General features: G+C 41.1%; 1 pseudogene; it reads left to right on the forward strand.

Moving 5' to 3' along the window:
* The first annotated feature begins 1,947 nt into the window (after positions 1–1,947).
* Positions 1,948–19,667, forward strand: part of LOC149206644 (mitochondrial phosphate carrier protein 3, mitochondrial-like) — a 111,620-nt pseudogene continuing 93,900 nt past the window's right edge.

The raw sequence follows: 19,667 nt of genomic DNA on the forward strand, positions 1-19,667 counted from the left end.
CTCTAAAAGTCTCAGGCCTCTCTATAATCCAAGAAAAACTTTGACTAAATAAGGCTGCCAAATTGCATTTGAAGTGGAATTGAGCCAATATTTTAGATGAAATTCATTACTTTCCCAATCAACGAGTGGAAAAATAGCACCAAAGGACCCAAAGAGATAGGGAGAAATTGCCAAAATCCTTGGAAAAGGAATCACAATTACCCATAGAAACACTGTCACGGAGACTATGAAACCCAAGAGAAAACAAGACCCTTGATCCCAATGACACAAGAAAAAATGTAGAAACCAATAAGAAAATTCATCACACAAAATCCAAAGCCCAATAATCAAATTACAATAACTTGAATAAAAATCTCTTAAGAAAAAGTTTTAGGAGACAATCTACAAAGAAATGAATGTTCTTACGAGAATAGTGTCCTTACTCCAACCAAAAGAGTGTGCATATAATGCTAATTCCATTGTCCAACCAATGTAATAATAAACCTCAACATAATTTTTAGAGGAAATTCGAAGATTAAGCGTGAGCATGCAAAAAATTGATACAAAATTCATATCATATCCCTCAACCTTATATGTAATCCAGAAATCTTGACAATGTGACATATGGTTCATTTAACGAGAGGATACATTGCATGATTAAAGAATGAGCTATATTATGGGATAAATGGTAGCACAACACCCATTGGTTTCTTAACAACCTCTAAAAAAAACATGGTCTTGTTTCCTTAGGCATCTTGGCAATTTTGAAATCAAACCATTTGAAAAAACAAGATTTTTTAAAAGAGGCAATCTTATTATCATATATAAGAAATTCAATAATGTTACATTAATTATTAAACTTGAGAGCCCGATAACTATTAAATTCCTTGTCATCAATTTAGTTACAAGAAGTAAACCTTAAAAAAGAAGTATAAGCTTAGCCTAATTATTTAAGAATTCTCCAAAATCCAATGAAAAAAGTATTTCATGTACTTTTTTTTAAATCATGAATAATCCCCTCCATATGTGCCATCCCAAAATAAATACAATTACAAATTATAGTAGTCTAACTTATAGACGAAATAGCCTTTTCACCGACTTTGGCGATACAATCTCAAGATTGTGATTTTTTTTTTGTTTATAATGCATTTTTGAATTCATAAATAGATTCAACACCCTAAAAAACCCATAGAGCACTCAAATTCTACCAATTAAACAACTTAAACTCAAGTTTTTAAAATTTTGTGCCAGATTTTGATTAAAATTAACTAGAAAAATGCTCTTAAAAATGTTATTTTGTCTATAAGACTACACCTAAATTATATATTTATTTATTATTTCTAATTAATTTTAATAAAAAAATATCCAAATCAATTAATAAAAAATGGTTATATATTATTTAAAATCTTAATTATTATTAAACAAAGTGATACTATTCCTCATTAAATTTTAAATTTCTACTAAACATGTTACACATCTTATGGATAGAGTCTCACCACAATCGGGAGAGAATTGACCATAAAATTTCACCCCTTATGAACCAATGAAGTCCCACCACAACAAGGAGAGCATTGACCATAGAATTTCACCCCTTATGAGCTAATAGGGTCCCACCACGACAAGGAGAACATTAACCATACAATTCCCCCCCTCATGAACCAATTCACATAATTCTGAACATTGAGATTTGCAACAAAAACAATTAACCTCATGAATGAATGGTGGATAACCCCTCACCAAGGAGAAATAATGTTTAAATACAACACATGAAAAACCCAAACAATAGAGAATATTACAATATTCTTAAATAAAGATAAAATAAGAATATTATTAATAATAAAAAGTAGGAAGAGGAAACCCTGAAAGCACTTAAGAATGGGCATGGGGAGGGAGTGCAGAGGCAACCATATTTCTCTCTCATCTATTCGAACTAGTCATGTTACACATAGCTTGATCAAATCCATTTCTATGGCAATGTCAGAGAAAGACACTCCATTAGGGCAGTTTTGAGGTCTAAAATGGGCCTCCTAAGGAAATTATAAAATAATAGTGGAAATAATAAAATAAGATTACATTACATCATCAAATTTTAGAGGGAAAATGGAGAAAACTACTTTTTCAACTCGTCTTTTCAACTTATATCCCTATGCGTTTAGACAAATATCTAAGCAGAAACACTCATTCGATGAGGAATTTGATTTCTCATCTAAGGAGTACCCATGTTGCATACTTTCAATGGACCCTACTACACAAAAAATGAAAAATGTGATTGCAATAATGTCTTTTCATGTATTTATCATTTTTCATGTAGTAGGGTCCATCGAAAGCATGCAACATGGGTACTCCTTGGATGAGGAATTGAATTTTTGAGTAAAACCTTAGGGAGATAAGTTGAAAATATGAGTTGAAAAAGTAGTTTTATTATTTTTTAATCCTTTTACTTTTTTACTCCAAAAATGGTGAATCATCCCCCATGGTTGACATCACCATCTTGAATCCTATTGGTTCTTATAAAGTTTATTTTGGATGTACATTTTTCTTAGGAGGCCCATTTTAGACCTCAAAATTCCCCTAATACGATCTCTGATCCCCATCCTTTTCTTCATTGAGGCCTCTTACAGGAGGCTCGTTTGTATTAGAGACTCCCAAACAGAAATAGATCCTCTATTAAATTTGAACAGCACTAGTACTTCTACAGAAAATATAAGTGACAATGCTAATGCTCCCAAGACATTTGTTGTGTTGGTCCCTAGCGAGTCAGGAAAAATCACCATGTATTCCCTGGCCTTCTATGCATCCTACGTCATGGGTGGCATTCTCAGCTGTGGTCTCACCCATATGAGCATAATCCCTATGGATCTCGTCAAATGCAATATGCAGGTTGGTTTTCGAAACAAGTATCTTTTTCCCACATCAGTTTTGTTCAACTTATGGAAGATTAAATCAATTTCATGCAGTTGGGTATCTGTTAAATTGGTTTTAGTCATTTCCCTTATTTATAGCTGGTAAGTTGTGGTGAAAGTCTTAACCATGTTGTGATAAATCCTCTTGTAGGATTTTTTTTCTTCTTATTTTTGTATTTCATATTTTTTTAGTCAATAGTTGTGTTTGATTGATCTGTTGGGAGCTGCTATTGTTGTTTTTTTCATATAGTTTTAACAAATAATTATTATTGATTATCTAAAGTGAGCTTCAAATCCAAATTTGCATTAACACAGTAAATTCCGCTTTAACAGTAAAGTAAATTTGCATTAACTTCAATTGAAAATTTCCAAAAACATATCTGAAATCCATTCAGAATGCCCATAAAATCTACCCGGAATATCTTGGGGATGGCCAGCAAGTCCCCAAATCCTTAATGAAGTCCGCAACAATTTGGGGACATTTTCTAAGGGTCCACAAGTATATGAAACATGGGAATGTAGGGTACATGGGTTTTTTTAAGGGTGGGGGCGGGGGGCAGGTCCCATGTAACATTGCTGGTTAGGAGAAATGACTCTGAGAAAGTTTTTCCCCTAAGGAAAACCTTCTATGGAAACTAAAGGTATGATTCCCCACATTTGTGGATAGTGTCCCTAGTAAACGTGTTGACCTAGAGCACTACAACTAACCTAGGGTTATTTGAACTGGACAATTTCTGCTACAAAACTAGAAAAGTGCCCAATAACATTGGTGACAACTGGTTGAGCTAACTCCTTTGGCTAATAAATGTGAGTAAAGATCTCATCCCAACTTCAATAATATAAGAAAGTGAAATTTCTTGTACATTGAACTTGAATTTTCGGAATGGGTTGGGGGTAGTGGCATAAGCAATTTCTCCTTTTAACCATCTGTTAAGAACGGGTCCCCTGGGGTCAATTTTGGAGTTAAAAGCCCACGTTTTGGGGCTAAAGGCCCAAGTTTTGTGTAAAAGATGTAATGTCTCCATATTTTGTGGTCGCAGAGTGCGAAGATGTAAAAAGTCAAAAAGGGTTTCCGCCCTTAGTTTAGATAGTTTGTGTCGGCTTGATAAGATCCACCCTTTGTCCAGGAGCCATGGGAATGTATAAAATGGAGAGTCTTAGAGAGTCTAAGGCAGTTCATAAGTTTTGGTGGATTTCGGAGTAAGTTTATGGGTCTATGAGAGCTAAGAGCGAAGAGTCTTAGCGTAGGAAGAGGCTCTGTAACTAAGTGCGCAAAGGCCTAGGGTAGAAGTCTGTCACTGAACGAGTGGTCCCCTACAGTGGTGTGCGTGGGGTAGTCAAAGTCTATACTGGAAATTTGGATTATCAATAAATAAAAATATTCTAGAATTACCTATGTATTTTACTTTTGTTAATTGCATGTGATTATGTTACGTTGAACACTAGGTTTATGTTTTAATGCTATTCTGATGCACGAATATATATGTTTCTCTTTGTTATATGAACACAAGTAATAATATCTATTTATGCATGATAATTATAATTAACTGTTAAGGCTATACGAAACTAAGAGACTTTGAGTAAATACAAAAGTAAGAGTAATTACAGAAGCACATAAGTGCCTGATCTATCTATCTAGGGTCCGCGAAGGATGATCGAAGACTTTCATGGAGGCTTCAAGGGCAAATAAGAGAAATACTTTGATAATACCTAAAGGGCTTATCAGTTTGCATGAAGGAAGGGTTAGGGCATATAACCGATATCACAACCATCTCGAGGTGTGGAAACTTAGTTCCTGCATCCCCCCATACTGCTTTGGGTGAGACTTTAGTCTGCACTGAGCGGATTGATGCCGAAAGGGCTAGTAGTGTAGGGATTTGCTTGGCTGCTTAACGCTAAACCTGGGTCAGGGCCCATCAAGCCAACAAATGGTTCTGTTTTCCAGAGCGGGATCTGCATAATGAGATGTCTGATTTCGCATCATTGGAATCCAACTAAGAAAGAGGTTGAAGACTAGTTGGATAGAAAGATCCATGAATTCATGGCGCAAGAAAATAGGAATCCGTGATTGACGAAAGAATAGTGGTTGGATAGATATCTGTACACAGAGATACACGAAATATTCTTTTGTTCCTTCCTAGATGAATTATACAAGTGGATTGCGAATTTGGCAGACGGCCAAGGGAGGTGGAGGCTTGACGGTCTGGTTGTCTGGACCCTGGATTTATAATGGAGATTAGAAGCCTCTAACGATAAGATCACACGTGTTTTCGATCATTGGCTCAATCGTATCATAGGAGTATTTGTGACAGATTTCTCGGTCGATACTTCGGTTAGTTACAACGAAGCAGAGTGACACTTCTTCAAAGGACCATGAGTTAAGTATTTAAGGTCTTTAAATACTTGGATTAATATGCTATTGTGTGAAAAGAGGGTTATGCAGTTACCTTGATGTTTGGGGCTGTGCGAAGTGGAAGGACTTTCAGGGACAGAGGAAGAAAAGGCCCTGAATATAGCCCATTGATTGAACCCCCTCTGAGTGATGACGAGGGAGCAACACAGGCTTCTTTGCAGAGGTCTATTTAGTTGATAAAGCAAGGGTTCCCATGAATACCTCATCCACCCACACCACCTCCATCTTCACCTCCACCACTTACACCCTCACCCACACCACTGCCACCTCCACCACCATTCAATATGGTGAACTCCGTAAAGATACCTCTGTTTAAGGGTGTGGGAAATGAAGATCCAGACTAGTTTTGGTTCGTCACGAAGGCTATATGGGAAGCTTAGGGTATCACGAATGATCAAATGAAGAAAGAAACATTGGTTAGTTCTTTCCAGGACCATGCACTAACATGGTACATTAAGTACTGCACAGATAACCCGATGTCCTCATTGGCAGATATCCAAACTGTGGTGAATAAGGAATTTAGTAGACCTAAGTCTGAGGCACAATCAATTGTGGGATTCAAATATATCATGATGAAGCCTGGTAAGACACCCTGGGATTTGGATCAGAGATTGAAGTGTATGATCTACAAGACTAACATGAATATGACTAATGGGCAGCACCGCGAATGGTTTGTGGCCTCGCTCCTGCCTCATCTAAGAGTTGCGTTATCACAACAGAAGATTGGGACCCAAGAAAAAGCTTTGGAAATCGCAATGAGATTACATGAGACACCAATGCAAGATGCTAATCTAGGGGTTCAACAAATTCATACGCAGTTGCAAAACCTTTGCCTCGAAATGTAGAGTCTAAAAAAGACAGAACAACTTGGCCAAAGGTGCGCAAAGAAGTGTGGTGCCTAAAGTGTGAAAGTCAAGGGCATAACAAAGATCACTGTCCAGTTTTCGCAAATTTTGTTGTAGTAGGGGGACCAATCCCTCTGAGGCCAAAAGCTACAGTAGAGCCAAGTACCAGGCTCGCGCTATGGTGTGATATCTATTAGGTAGCTATGAAACATGTGACAGACAATCACCATTTGCTACAGAAATTTGTACAGACACTACAACAACTCTTCTATAACATCTATCAGTTAGTAGTACATGATGAGCGCAGTTGCTATAGTTACGAATTAATAATGGAAAAGACACCTGCATAGAGGGTGTAGGCAAAAATGCAGCCTCCAAACCAAGGCACTAGAGGAGCATGAGGCAAGTATTAGGGGCGCAGAAGAGGCCGAGGTGGAGTAGGACCTGGTAAAGGTCAAGGGATGGTTATTTTTTACAATTTTGAGGGACCATGACACTATGCATGAGACTTCCTAAATCCGACATGTTTGTCATGCTGCTATTGTACTCAATTTAATCATGCAACTAAGGATTGTCTGATATTGTTGGCTAAGATACGTGAGAAGGGGCCACAACCTCAGCAACTGACTCAGAACCCGAAATGATGAGGGATGAGCCTCACGAGGAAGATCCTAAGGTAAATATTCTGCTACGGAGTGGGGCAACGACTGGTGAAGATAAGGGGAAGCAGTCGGAAGAAGGTGAGTGGGTCCACAAAGCACCAGAAAAGGAGACTGAGTTTGATCTAGAACACGCAAAAGAAATGTTTATGGAAGCTAAGAAAATTTTCATTGAGGCTTCCCCCTCAGGAAGTTAGGAGAAATTGATTGAAGAAATGGACTCGACCATGATTACCACGTTCTTGGAGACCTACATTAAATTGCTACATGATAGAAAGGCTATGAAGGGACTGCAGGAGATGATCAATACATGCGTTGGCAAGGAAAATGCTACAAACGGACCGTGCACAGTTAGAAATCTTGGTAAGCATAAGGCAAGGACTAGAGGTGAGATGAGACTCACCGTGCAGATAGGAGAATACAAAATGGACCAAGTTATCTTGGACCTAGGGTCCGATGCGAACATTTTGCCAAAATAGACATGGCAGAGAAATGGGGAGACCTGCGCTATACTGGTCTCTGACTCAGTCAAGGATAGTGAATCAACATAAAATCATCCCAATGGGGAGGTTTCAAGGGGTAATGGTTGATATTGAAGGTACGAGTGCACTAGTTGATTTTGAAGTGATAAAGATTGTGGATGACAGCAATCCCTACCCCGCACTTCTTGGGATTGATTGGGCCACTGACATGAATGGTGTAATCAATTTGAAGAAGAGAAAGATGATATTTTAGAAGAAATCGCTTCGCATAGTGGTGCCACTAGACCTTGCAGAAGGATCGAACTATACTGAACCGGTCTGTGATTATGAAAGTGATGACCATTTAGACCAGATTTACAAGATAACGATGCAAGTTTAGGATTGGGTGAATCCGACGGAAGATGGAAATATTGCATGGGACCATGAAAGTTCCTACACATCAGATTCAGATGAAGAACTAGAGCACTGACGGAATCAACTGCATGAAGTATCTACACTACACTGTAATATGATAACCAAGTCATTGCATTGTGTATCCTTAGAGGTAATAAATCTCCCTTACTATGATGGTTTAACTGATGTTGACCACTTTTTGGATGCATTTGAGAGAGAAGTGCCAGAGAAGCATCGCTTCCAGGCCCTTGACTGGGTACTGCGTGCTACGCCTACGAGATGGTGGGGCATGCACAAGGACAATTTTGATGATTTTCGTGTATAACAGAAAAATGATGAGAGTGTGGTTTGGCCACCCACAAGTGTGGCTAATAGAAAAATATGATGGGATAAATGATCTGCAAGACCATTTGGCCAAATGGACAGAAGCGTATGGAGTGAAGCCTCATCCAGAGTGGGTACATCTGTTTTGTCATACCTTGGATGTTATACTGATGAATTGGTACTTGGAGACAGAACTCCTCCATGACACTGAAGAGTGGGATGTTTTGTGCCAAGGATTTCTGATGAAATTCAGCTTTGAGGATGGGTTTGAATGTATTGATGAAGCATTGTAGGAGGTTAAGGTAATGATCTTCAGGATGCCATAGAATCCTCTAGATTTGATTCAACCTTGGACTACCCAGTTGAGCCATGCACTCGAATGCTACAACATAACAACGAAAGAGGAAGATGAAGACCCAAGGATGATTAATATCGCAGAGACTGAAGGACACCATGAAGTTGAGGGACCTCAACTAGAGAACCATGACATAACAGAGCTGGTCAAAACTAGCTAGGTGAACATTGGCATGGATGCAGAGCCAAAGTTTGCAAAGATTGGGGACTACTGGGATGACACGATAGTAGATAAGTTCATCGAACTACTCCGCAAATATCATGATCTGTTCCCCACAAAGTTTTCAGATCTAAAATGGATAATAAGGGACCTAGGTGTCATGAAGATCACCCTAAAACCAAATGTGAAACCTGTGAAGCAAAGACCTTACCACCTCAATCTGAAGTATAAAGAAAGGGTCTGCTTAGAGTTGGAAAAGATGCTTGCGGCAGGTATTATTGAACCGATGGAAGAATCTGATTGGGGGAGCCTAATAGTAGCTCAGGCAAAGAAGCAGAAGGAAGAAATAAGGATATGCGTAGATCTTAGGAAGTTGAATGATGCCTGTGTGCATGATCCCTTCCCAACTCCATTCATCGATGAGGTCCTGGATAATGTTGGTGGCCAAGAAGCATATTTGTTCATTAATGGGTTCTCTGGGTACCATCAGATCAAGATCGAGCCAGAGGATAGAAGTAAGATGACCTTTGTGACTAAATGGGGATGCTTCCAGTATACAGTGATGCCTTTTGGGCTGAAGAATGCACCAATGATCTTTTTGCGTGTAGTCATCGTGACATTCAAGAACTTCATTCATAAATTTCTGGAGGTATACTTTGATGATTGGATAGTGTTTGGATTGGTAAAGCACCATGTGGCAAGCTTGCGCTTGATGCTAGATACATGTCAGAGGTACCAGATTGTGCTCAATCTGAAGAAATGTTTGTTTCGTGTCCCTTTTGGGATATTGTTGGATCATTTAGTATGCAGACAATGCTTGATGGTATACCCTGTGAAGATCGTGGTCATATCAATTTGGAGGCACCAAGGAGTATGAAACAGCTATGCGCAACATTGCGGAATACCAAGTACTATATGAAATTCATCAAGAGCTATGCCCAGATAACCATGCCAATGGAAAAATTGTTAAAGAAAGATGTTACACTCTGTTGGAATGAAGAATGCCAGAAGAGCTTGGATGTGCTAAAGGAGAAAATGGTCACCGCAGCGATCCTAGTCTTTTCGGATTGGAAGAAGGAATTTCATGTGCATGTGGACACGTCATGTATTGCGTTGGGAGTAGTACTCACATAGGCTTGTGAAGGGCACTTGGATCATCCTATAGCATTCGTAAGTAGGAAGTTGTCCAAATCTAAGAAAAAATATTCCACAACAGAGCACGAAGGATTAGCCATGGTGTGCGTGCTCCAGAAGTTCAGGCATTATCAGTTGCGCATACATTGTAAGATGTATACAAACCATTCTGCATTAAATAGCTGGTCAACAAGCCTATGTTGGGGAGGAAGATATGCAAGTGGTTGTTGTTGTTCCAAGAATATGATTTTGAAGTCATTGTGAAACTAGGACGATTGAATGCAGGACTGGATCACATGTCGTGCATTGAAACTCGAGAAGAGCCTACTAATTTGGAGGAAGGACTACCTAATGCACAACTATTTGTAGTGTGTGTCGTAAATAGTCACTTTGAAGATATTATACACTTCTTGGTGACAGAAACGGCTCTGGAGGGATATACAAGTCAACAGAAGAAGGAACTAGTGGTGCACGCAGTAGACTTTTCTGTCATTTCAGGGCACTTGTACAAAATGGGATCAAATGAAATATTGTGACGTTATGTCCTCCATCTCTTCATCATCCTCTTCTTCTACCAATATTTCCTCAAGGTCTTCCTCCTCCTCATCGGCTTCCAAATTAATCACCTTCCCCTTTTCTTCCATGGTAAGTTTAGTTCTCAACGGGTTTCTAGGGGACATGTGCACCGGTACCATAGGGTACTTGTCTTTCTTGCGTCTCACCGTGCGTGGCGATTTAGGGATTTCAGTTACTATCCCTACACTTTCTAGGGAATCTCCTATCATCATGGCTTGTGTGGCCTCTTCAGTGGTCATTTCTCCGATATTCATGGCTTCTTTAGATGCTACCATATTGTTGTTCCACAAATCTCTCAACGGCTCAGGTAAGTGCTCAAACAATGCCTCTGACTTCAAAAGATCAAACAGATATGGATTCATGAATCCCTAGGTGTGCAACAACTCAAATATCAAATGGCCAAGTTTTTTTTGCTGGGCATCTCTTTGTAATTTATAGCACCCTTTGAATTTGAATTCGACCGTTGCCCCCAAATCCGGTCCATTAATGCTTCCTTGGCGGTAGATTTTCCCAAATCTAGCCCATAAAGTTCACCTTGAATTCTTTTCGCCCGTTCCATTTGGTGTGAAACCCAGCATCACATCATGAATAGTGACTGTAATAGTCACTTACTATCCAACCCATACGGCAGCACAGCTGCCCTCGCGCTGTCATGGAACCTATGACACGTCGCTTCTGCATGCAGTCCTAACATCATGCAGCTCTTGGGAACAGTATTTTATAGTCCCACACCTCCTTTCAGCTACCGGAGTGCTAAGACTGTGCTTCCTATGGCTACTCAGATGTCCGGGCTAGCTGTATATGGTTTCAACTAACTACCATTTACTTTTTCTGGTTAGTGTTCACCATTTAACTTTACTAACTGCACCGTGCCACCATCTCTAATCTCCTTAATAACACACAGTTCCATCCAATGCATCAAACTGATAAAATCTTGGTGGTAGTCCCCAAGTTTGTCATTGTAATTAATCTCATCCTACTTTATCACCACAGTCTTTCTACCAAGAAAGTCCTTCTTTATTCCTTCCTCAAGCTTCTTGACTTCTGCTTCCGCCGTGGTACTTTTCTCCCTCAACCAAACTCTTTCATCCATGTGTTGATCACCTTGCCAGATATCTTCACGAGTCCCAACCATTCTTCTTCAAGTTGTTCCAACTGCGCGAGCCTTTTTTCTAGGGCTTTGTGGTCTATCATACCTGTGAGAACCATGATGCACGAACTAGGAATGATATATTTCATATGCATTACAAATTCTACTCCATAGACCAACCAAAAAAGTGCTTGTCCTATCAGGTTCTTGTATGTTGTCCTATAAGCCCATAATACTGCGGGTATACACAGGTCCCAATCACTTCACTGTGCATAGGATACCTTGTTCACGGCATTGCATACCTTGTCAAATGTTGCCACGTGGATAACCTTCTGCATGATTATTCTCCCCACATATTGTTTATCCAACATGCAGAGCCATTTGCGCATTTGTCCTCTCTACATGTGCTTATTGACCATACTTCTCAGCATGGAGTTCATGTGCATCTGCGTAGGTGGTTTTCCATATGCTTGCACCCAGCTAGCTAGATGTGCGCGAGGACCATCCTGACCATTGTATTTATCTACCACTCACACTCTAGTCTTCCCAAACCATGTGCACGTCACTTTTCTACATTCACACCAATCCTTAAAGCTCCCTTTGTGCATAACCCACCACCTTACGGGCATAGCGCACAGTACCCAGTTCAAGGCCTAGAAACGTTGCTTTTCCATCACCTCCCTTTCAAATTTGTCCAAGAAGGAATCTACCTCACTTAACCCATCATAAGTAGGGATATCTCTCACTTCTATTGATACGCAACGTAGTGATCTTGTCATCATATTGCAGTTAAGTGTGGTTACCTCGTGTAACCAGTTCTGCCATCGCTCTATCTCCTCATCAGAATCCTAAGTATAGGAGCTCTCGCGCTCCCATGAAATTCGCCCATCCGTGGTGGGATTTACTTAGTGTTTCTCTCGCATGGTTATCTTGTAGATGTAGTCCAAGTCATCATGACTTTCATACTTGTGCACTGGCTCTGTATAGCATGATCCTTCAGCAAGGTCCAGGGGTATAACTACACGTAGTGACTTCTTCTCAAAAATCATCTTGCGCTTCTTTAGATTAATCACCCCGTTCATGTGAGTGGCCCAATCAATTCCTAAGAGTGCGGGGTAAGGATTTTTGTCATCAACAATCTCTATCACTTCAAAGTCTGTTAGTGCACTTGCTCCCTCAATATCCACAATGATTCCCTGCCATCACCTCATGGGTATTATCTTCCATTGGTTTGCCATTCATAGCTGAATAGGAGATCACTGCAACATAGGTCTCCCCATTTTCTCCCATGTCTTCTTCCGCAGAACGTTCACATCCGATCCTAAATCCAAAATTACTTAGTCCATTTCATATTCTCCAATCTATGTGCTAAGTCTCATTTCTCTTCCTATCCTTGTCTTATGCTTTCCAATCTTTTGGACTACATGCGGTTCTCCTACTGCGGTCCCAGTGCATCTGTTAACGAGTTCCTGTAATCCTTTTACAACCTTATTGTCGCAAAGTAACTTCATGCATGTTTCCAGGAATGTCGTAAGCATAGATGGGTCCATCTCCAGCTCCGGTCTATCTTTGCTTCTTGAAGTGGAGGCATCAGTGAAGCTCTTCTTAGCTTCCATAAAGGTTTCTCGAACGCACTACAAATCAAACTCCGCTTCTTTTGCCAGAGCTTTGCAAACCCAAGTACTATCTTTTGGTAGTTTTCCTTTGTCATCTCCCATCATGATTCCACTTCGAAGCACAATGTTCACATTTCGATCTTCCTCATGTGGTTCAAACCATATCATCTGCAGCTTCTGAGTCAGGAGAGGTGGTAGCACTCCCTTGTCGTGTATCCTAGCTATTAGGGTAGGACAATCTTGCATATCATGATCAAATAAGGTGCAATATATACATGATGGATGCGTTGGGTTCGTACAATCACGGGCATAATGTCCTGGCCCTCCACAATTATAGCATATCAGCTATCTGCGACCTCTTCCAGGTCCTCCTCCACCTCAGCCTCATCCGCGCCCCTAAAATCCGATTCGTGCCACTCTTGCATTCTGGTCTAGGGGCCACATTTTGGCCTCAACTTTGTAAGTGGGAGTTCTATCCATCATTACCTCATAGCTTCTACAAGTGCACTCATTGTATCCCACTGATCTACAAAAATTACAGAACAATTGTTGCGAATTCTGCATGTACTTTTGTAACAAATGGAAGTTGTCTGTAGCATGCTTTCCACCTATTTGACAAATCACACACCACAAAGCAGGCATCGCGCTAGGTCCTGCTTGCACTTCCGGTCTTAACGTCATCGATCCTCCTCCCATGAGGTAATTTTCCAACACTGGGTAGTGCTCCTTATCGTGATCCTGACCCTTGCATTTTACAAACCACACCTCTTCACGCACTTCTGGTTGAGTTGTCCCATCCTATTCTAGACTTTGCATTTCAAGGCATAAGTTTTTCAACTACATGTGGATCTGCTTAACTCCTAAGTTGGGATCTTGCATTGCGGTTTCATGTAGCCTCATCGCGATCTCTAAGGTCTCTACCTGAGTCATTAGCTTCTGTTGTGATAGCGCACTCGTCAAATGTGGCATTAGCGATGCTACAAACCATTCACAGTGCTACCCATCCATCAAATTCATTCGCAAATCATACACTTCAACCTCTGATTCAACTCCCAAGGAGTCTCACTTGGTAAAATTTTGATCTCTTTGAATCCAATGATTGACTATGCTTCTGACTTCGGCTGGATAAATTCCTTATTTAGTGCAATTTGGATATCCGCGATTCCCGCATTCGAATTATCATTCGAGTGCTTAATATACTAGGTTAGTGCATGATCCTACAGAGTGTTAACCAATGTTGATTTCTTTATGTTTTCATCTGTAACTCCTTGTGCTTCCGATACAGCTCTTACCATGAACCAAAATTGGTTCGAATAGTCATTTCCCAATCCCTTGAACATAGGAAACTTTATTATGCTTCCCATATTGAATCGCGCTGGTGGTAGAGGTGGTATGGGTGAAGATGGAGGTGATGGTGATGAAGCTAGTGGTGGTGTGGGTGGGGGTGGTATTCACGGAATTCTTTACCTTATCAAATGGATCGCACTTTGTGGAGAGACCTTCGCGAGCTCTTCCTTGTCCCCTCATGGAGTTGAAATCAAAGGGCTATTCTCTAGTCCCTTACTTTCTTCGTTCCTGTAGGTTTTTCCACTTCGCGTAGCTCAGAACATCAAGGTAATTGCATAACCCTCTTTTCACACAATAACATTTTAATCCAAGTATTCAGAGACTTGATGTATTTGCCTCACAGTCCTTGAGAAATCATCGCTCTGCCTCACTATAGTTGACTGAAGTATCTACCGCGAACTCAGTAATGAATCCTCCTATAATCCGATCAAGCCAATGATCAATGGCGCATGCGATCTTATCCTCTGATGCTTCCAATCTGCACACCACCTCTAGGGTCCACACAATAGTACCATCGAGCTTCCACCTTCCTTGGCTATCTTCTAGCTTCATGATCCACTCGTACAACTCAGTAGGGAAAGACACAAAGAAGATTTCGTGGTTCTCTGTGTATAAGTAGCAGTCTAACCACTCTTCTTTTTTCAGTCATGGATTCCTATTCTCTTGCACCGTGAACTCATGAATTCTCCTATCCAACTAGCCTTCAATTTCCTTCTTAGCTGGATTCCAATGATATGACAACAGACATCTCTATGCAAATTCTGATCCTAACAACTGAACCATTTGTTGGCTTGTTGGGGCCTAAACCAGGTTTAGAGTTAATTAGCCAAACAAATCCTTACACTACTGGCCCTTTCGGCATCAGCCCGTGGAGAGCAGACTAAAGTCTCACATAAAGCAGTATGGGGGGATGCTGGAACCAAGTTTCCACACCCTTAAGATGTCTGAGGTGTTGGTTTAATCCAACTGGGCCTACCTTTGCACAGGTCACTTCACGCACTGTCCTGTCTTGCGATACCTTCATGATCTGTTATAATCATCTTCACATAGCCCTAACCAGGGACTAAGGTGCTTTTGGGCTGCTAGGGCTGCGATCTGCGCTATTTCCCCAAGTTACACCGTGTATCATACGTATCTTCTTACAAATGTTAGTTAACCTCACATAAATAGATACCTTATCTTACATTCATTTAATCAACACAGTCATATATGTTCGCACACCATATAACAGTAACAATGCAATTCATATCCAATATACTCAATGCATAAACACATAAAATAGATACACAGAATTGATTCAAAACCTCACTTTATTAATGCTTCAATGGTTACAAACTCAACTCACCCTGCACACTTAGCTGCAGGGGTCCATGCACTCAACTGCGGACTACTAGGCCTCTTCTCACTCAGTTGCAGAGCCTTCTCCTACTCTACAACCCAAAGACTCAACTCTACACTTTAACTATGACTCAATTCTTCATCCTTATATTTTACCATGAATTCTTTTTCAACTTAGAGCCTCGCTCTATTTATACAATCCCATGGTCCGTGGACCATGGATAGATCTCTAAAGCTAACATTACATTACAAAATTAAGGGCGGACAACCCTATGACCCATTTACAACTTCATGCTCTGAGTCCACAAAATGCAGAGTCTTTACATCAGATTTACAATTTTTAGCCAAAATATGGGCTTTAAGCCCAAAAATTTTCCTTGGGGGATTTGTGCCCAACACCTGTGTTGGCGGGGAAGATATGCAAGTGGTTGTTGTTGTTCCAAGAATATGATTTTGAAGTCATTGTGAAACCAGGACAATTGAATGCAGGACCAGATCATATGTCGTGCATTGAAACTCGAGAAGAGACTACTAATTTGGAGGAAGGACTACCTGACGTGCAAATTTTTGCAGTGCATGTCGTGGACAATCACTTTGAAGATATTATACATTTCATGGTGAAAAAAGTGGCTCCGAATGGATATACAAATCAACAGAAGAAGGAACTGGTGGTGCGCACGACAGACCTTTCTATCATTGCAGGGCACTTGTACAAAATGGGATCAGATGAAATATTGTGATGTTATGTGCCAGATTTTGAACAAAACAACATCCTAGCTGAGGTTCATGGTGGAACCACAAGAGGTCATTATGCAAGAAAAGCAATAGTGCAAAAGATTCTACACACTAGGTTGTGGTGGCTGACCTTGCATAAGGATTCAAAAGTGTATTGTAGGGCATACAATGCATGCCAAAGGACTGGTAGACCCTCGCATAGGGATGAGATTCTGTTGAATCTGTAGATATCGTTACAACCCTTTGAGAAGTGGGCGATTGACTTTGTGGGACCAATTCAGCCTCCAGGAAAGAAAATGGGTGCACGGTACATCATCCTTGCGATTGAGTACTTAACCAGATGGGAGGAGGCGCAGCCTGTGAAGGACTACACAAGTGTGACAATAGAAAAATTCATCTTTGAGTACGTGTTGATAAGGTTTGGTTGTCCAAAAACTGTAATGAGCGGTCACAATACGCATTTTCTTAATGAGACGATCAGCGTGATGACGGAGGAATTTCAGGCTTACCATCAGAAGAGCACGCCATATCATTCGCAGGCTAATGGGATGGTGGAACCGTTTAATAAAATATTGGAGAACATGCTAACAAATGTTTTCAATGCTCAAAGAAATGATTGGGATGTGCATGTAACCGCGGTGCTATGGGCTTATAGAACGACTTGCAACAAGTTGACTGGATAAATGCCGTTCAGACTAGTTTATGGTGTAGAATCTATGATGCCGATGAAGTACATTGTACCTAACGGTATTCAAAGGAATGGCGAATCATGGAGCCCTAGAGGAGAGGCTTGCGCAGCTAACAGAGCTTGAAGAGGACAAATTTCTAGATGGATTCCATCAATAAGTTCAAAAGGAGAGCGAAAAGGCATGGCACGATCGGCACATCAAACTACGCACCTTCAAGGTAAATGATTTAGTTCTATTATATGACAGCAAGTTTGATAAATTTCCGAGAAAATTTCGGATGCATTCACTGGGGCCCTATGTCATTAAGGAGATTACCGATAGTGGAGCATTTTGGTTGCTAAAGTTGACTGGAGAGCCATTCCCAGGGAAAGTGAATAGTAGCCTATTGAAGCCATACATCGGCGATCCATCTAGATGACTACATGATGGAAGCATAGTCTTAGCACTCCAGGTAGTTGAAAGGAGGCACAGGACTATAAACTACAATACCTGGGTTGTGGAGCTGCATGATTAGGCAACTATGTGGAACAAAGGAATGTCACAGTGTCAGTAGAAACACGTGGGGAGCTGCGCTATTCAAGAAGGGACCATGCAAGGTAGCCGGAAAGTGACCATTATGGTCACTGTTCATGACTTGACAGTGGGAAAATGACTAAATGGAGCAGGCGGGTGGCATTTAAGTTGGAATTTAAGGGAAAGATATTTGAAAATATGTTTCCAATCCAGAATTTATGAATGAATATTGGGGAGAATGGTAGGATTTGAATTCGAAATTCTTATAAATTATAAGTGGTTGCCCAACGAAAAACACTTGGCATTTTGAGAATTGAGGTGTTGAGCTCTCAGGCGCGCATGAAGCATGAGTACTTTGAAGCTTTGATAGTGATTTTAGCATTTGAGAGGTTGTCGAAGGAAACGTAGGAGTTTTTTTCTAGTATCATGTCAGTACCCACAGAAACCGTGAGTGCTGGAGAGGCAATGACATCTGAGGGAGTGCCCCGGAGGTAGCAATGGTAGCTGAGGAAGCTACCCCAAAGATAGAACAAGTTGAAGTACCTGCAGAGGTACCCAAATCACCGAGGTCACCCAGGCCAAGGCCTACGCCGACCAAAGAGGGTCTGAAAATGAAGAAATATAGGTATAAAGCGACACATCGGGTGCGAGCGTCACCCAGAAAACACACACAAAAGGAAAAGCCCACTGCGTAGGAGAAGGGCAAGGTAGTTGACCTAGAACCTGAAGAAGACAATGAAGAAATCAATATGGGTGGGGAAGAAATTGTCATGCGGGCCAAGGACGTTGATGTTGAAGGGTCTGACCCTATCTCTAAACTACCTGACTACATTCCTCTGCACTGAGGCAAGGAAAAGGTCCCCAAGGACATTGATGAGAGCAAGGTCACATTGCATACACCGTTGTTTCCAGGCAAGATCACATTTCATGGACCATGCCTGGCGCACCTCCCCCTTTTAAAGCTAGAGGATTGGGATTTAGCTGATACGGAGCGCTTTCCCCACTTAGCGACTGATTAGTTCATGCGTCTTGTACTCTATAAAGACACTGGTGTGACCACGCTAGAGCAAAGGAAATGGATAAAACGGGTGGATAAGGCAGGACTGCTAAACTTGCTATGAGTCTCGCATTACAACCATGTGCCCATAACCATGATAGTGGTCAAACAGTTGCAATGCTTGGTGCACGATGGCTACCTGTGGTTAGAAGAACGAATACCGATCACTAACATGTTGATCCATAGGATCACTTGGCTGCCGCATTTAGGACTAAATCTAGCCATGGAATTTGGTGGAAAGATAGGTGAGAGTGACGTCGCTAAGCAAATGAAGGAAAAATTTAAGCCCGTCAAGAAGCCACGTGGCTACTCCATTTCCAGTATAACTGACCCCGCAATCAAGGTAGCCACCCAGATCCTGGCTGGGAAAATTATGAGGAAGTGTTGCATAGATGAAGTGTCGGTGTCAGTCGTATCATTAGCAACCCATTGCGCAAAAGTCATACAATTCAACTAGGTGCGCTACCTCTATAGCAAGTTCCTCGTGAACTGCAAAGAGGCACATGATTAGGGAAAAACTTTTCACTGTGCATCACTGCTCATATCCATAGTGCTAGTCGCAGGGAGTTACAGGAGGATAGTCAGTTTCCTCTGATCATGTAGGATTTATTGGAAGTAGTGAAGTTTGCTTCACTCTGGGCCACCACAGACCCTGAAAGGGTCAAGGATAGCAAGACCTTTTGGATCTTGATGGAGATGAGTATCAACATTGCCATCAACCGCAAACCATGGTTGTCATCAACTGTCTTCGACCAGTTCGTAGAGTATGTGCAGTTCAAGGCATACTTCCACTGTGTCTTCATGTGAGCGCAGAAGGACCCTGATCAAAAGTGGTATGAACTTCCATACCTTGCCACAGAAGACACAATCGCAATGGTCCTCGACCACTGGCTAGGAGAGTGACGCATGGCCTCACTGTTATAGACATTTTTGGGCACTACAACCCCAATCATAAATGTACATAAACCAAGGGCTCTTAAGTCCCTAAAAGTGTTGTTCCAACCCCTAAAAGAACAAGGTCAGTTGATTACATCATCTCCCAAAAGTTCTCCATGAAAAA

The sequence above is a fragment of the Pinus tabuliformis genome, chromosome 1_2, assembly GCF_031772625.1.
Source record: "Pinus tabuliformis cultivar Carrire ecotype Pingquan chromosome 1_2, CPIR1, whole genome shotgun sequence".
NCBI lineage: Eukaryota > Viridiplantae > Streptophyta > Pinopsida > Pinales > Pinaceae > Pinus > Pinus tabuliformis.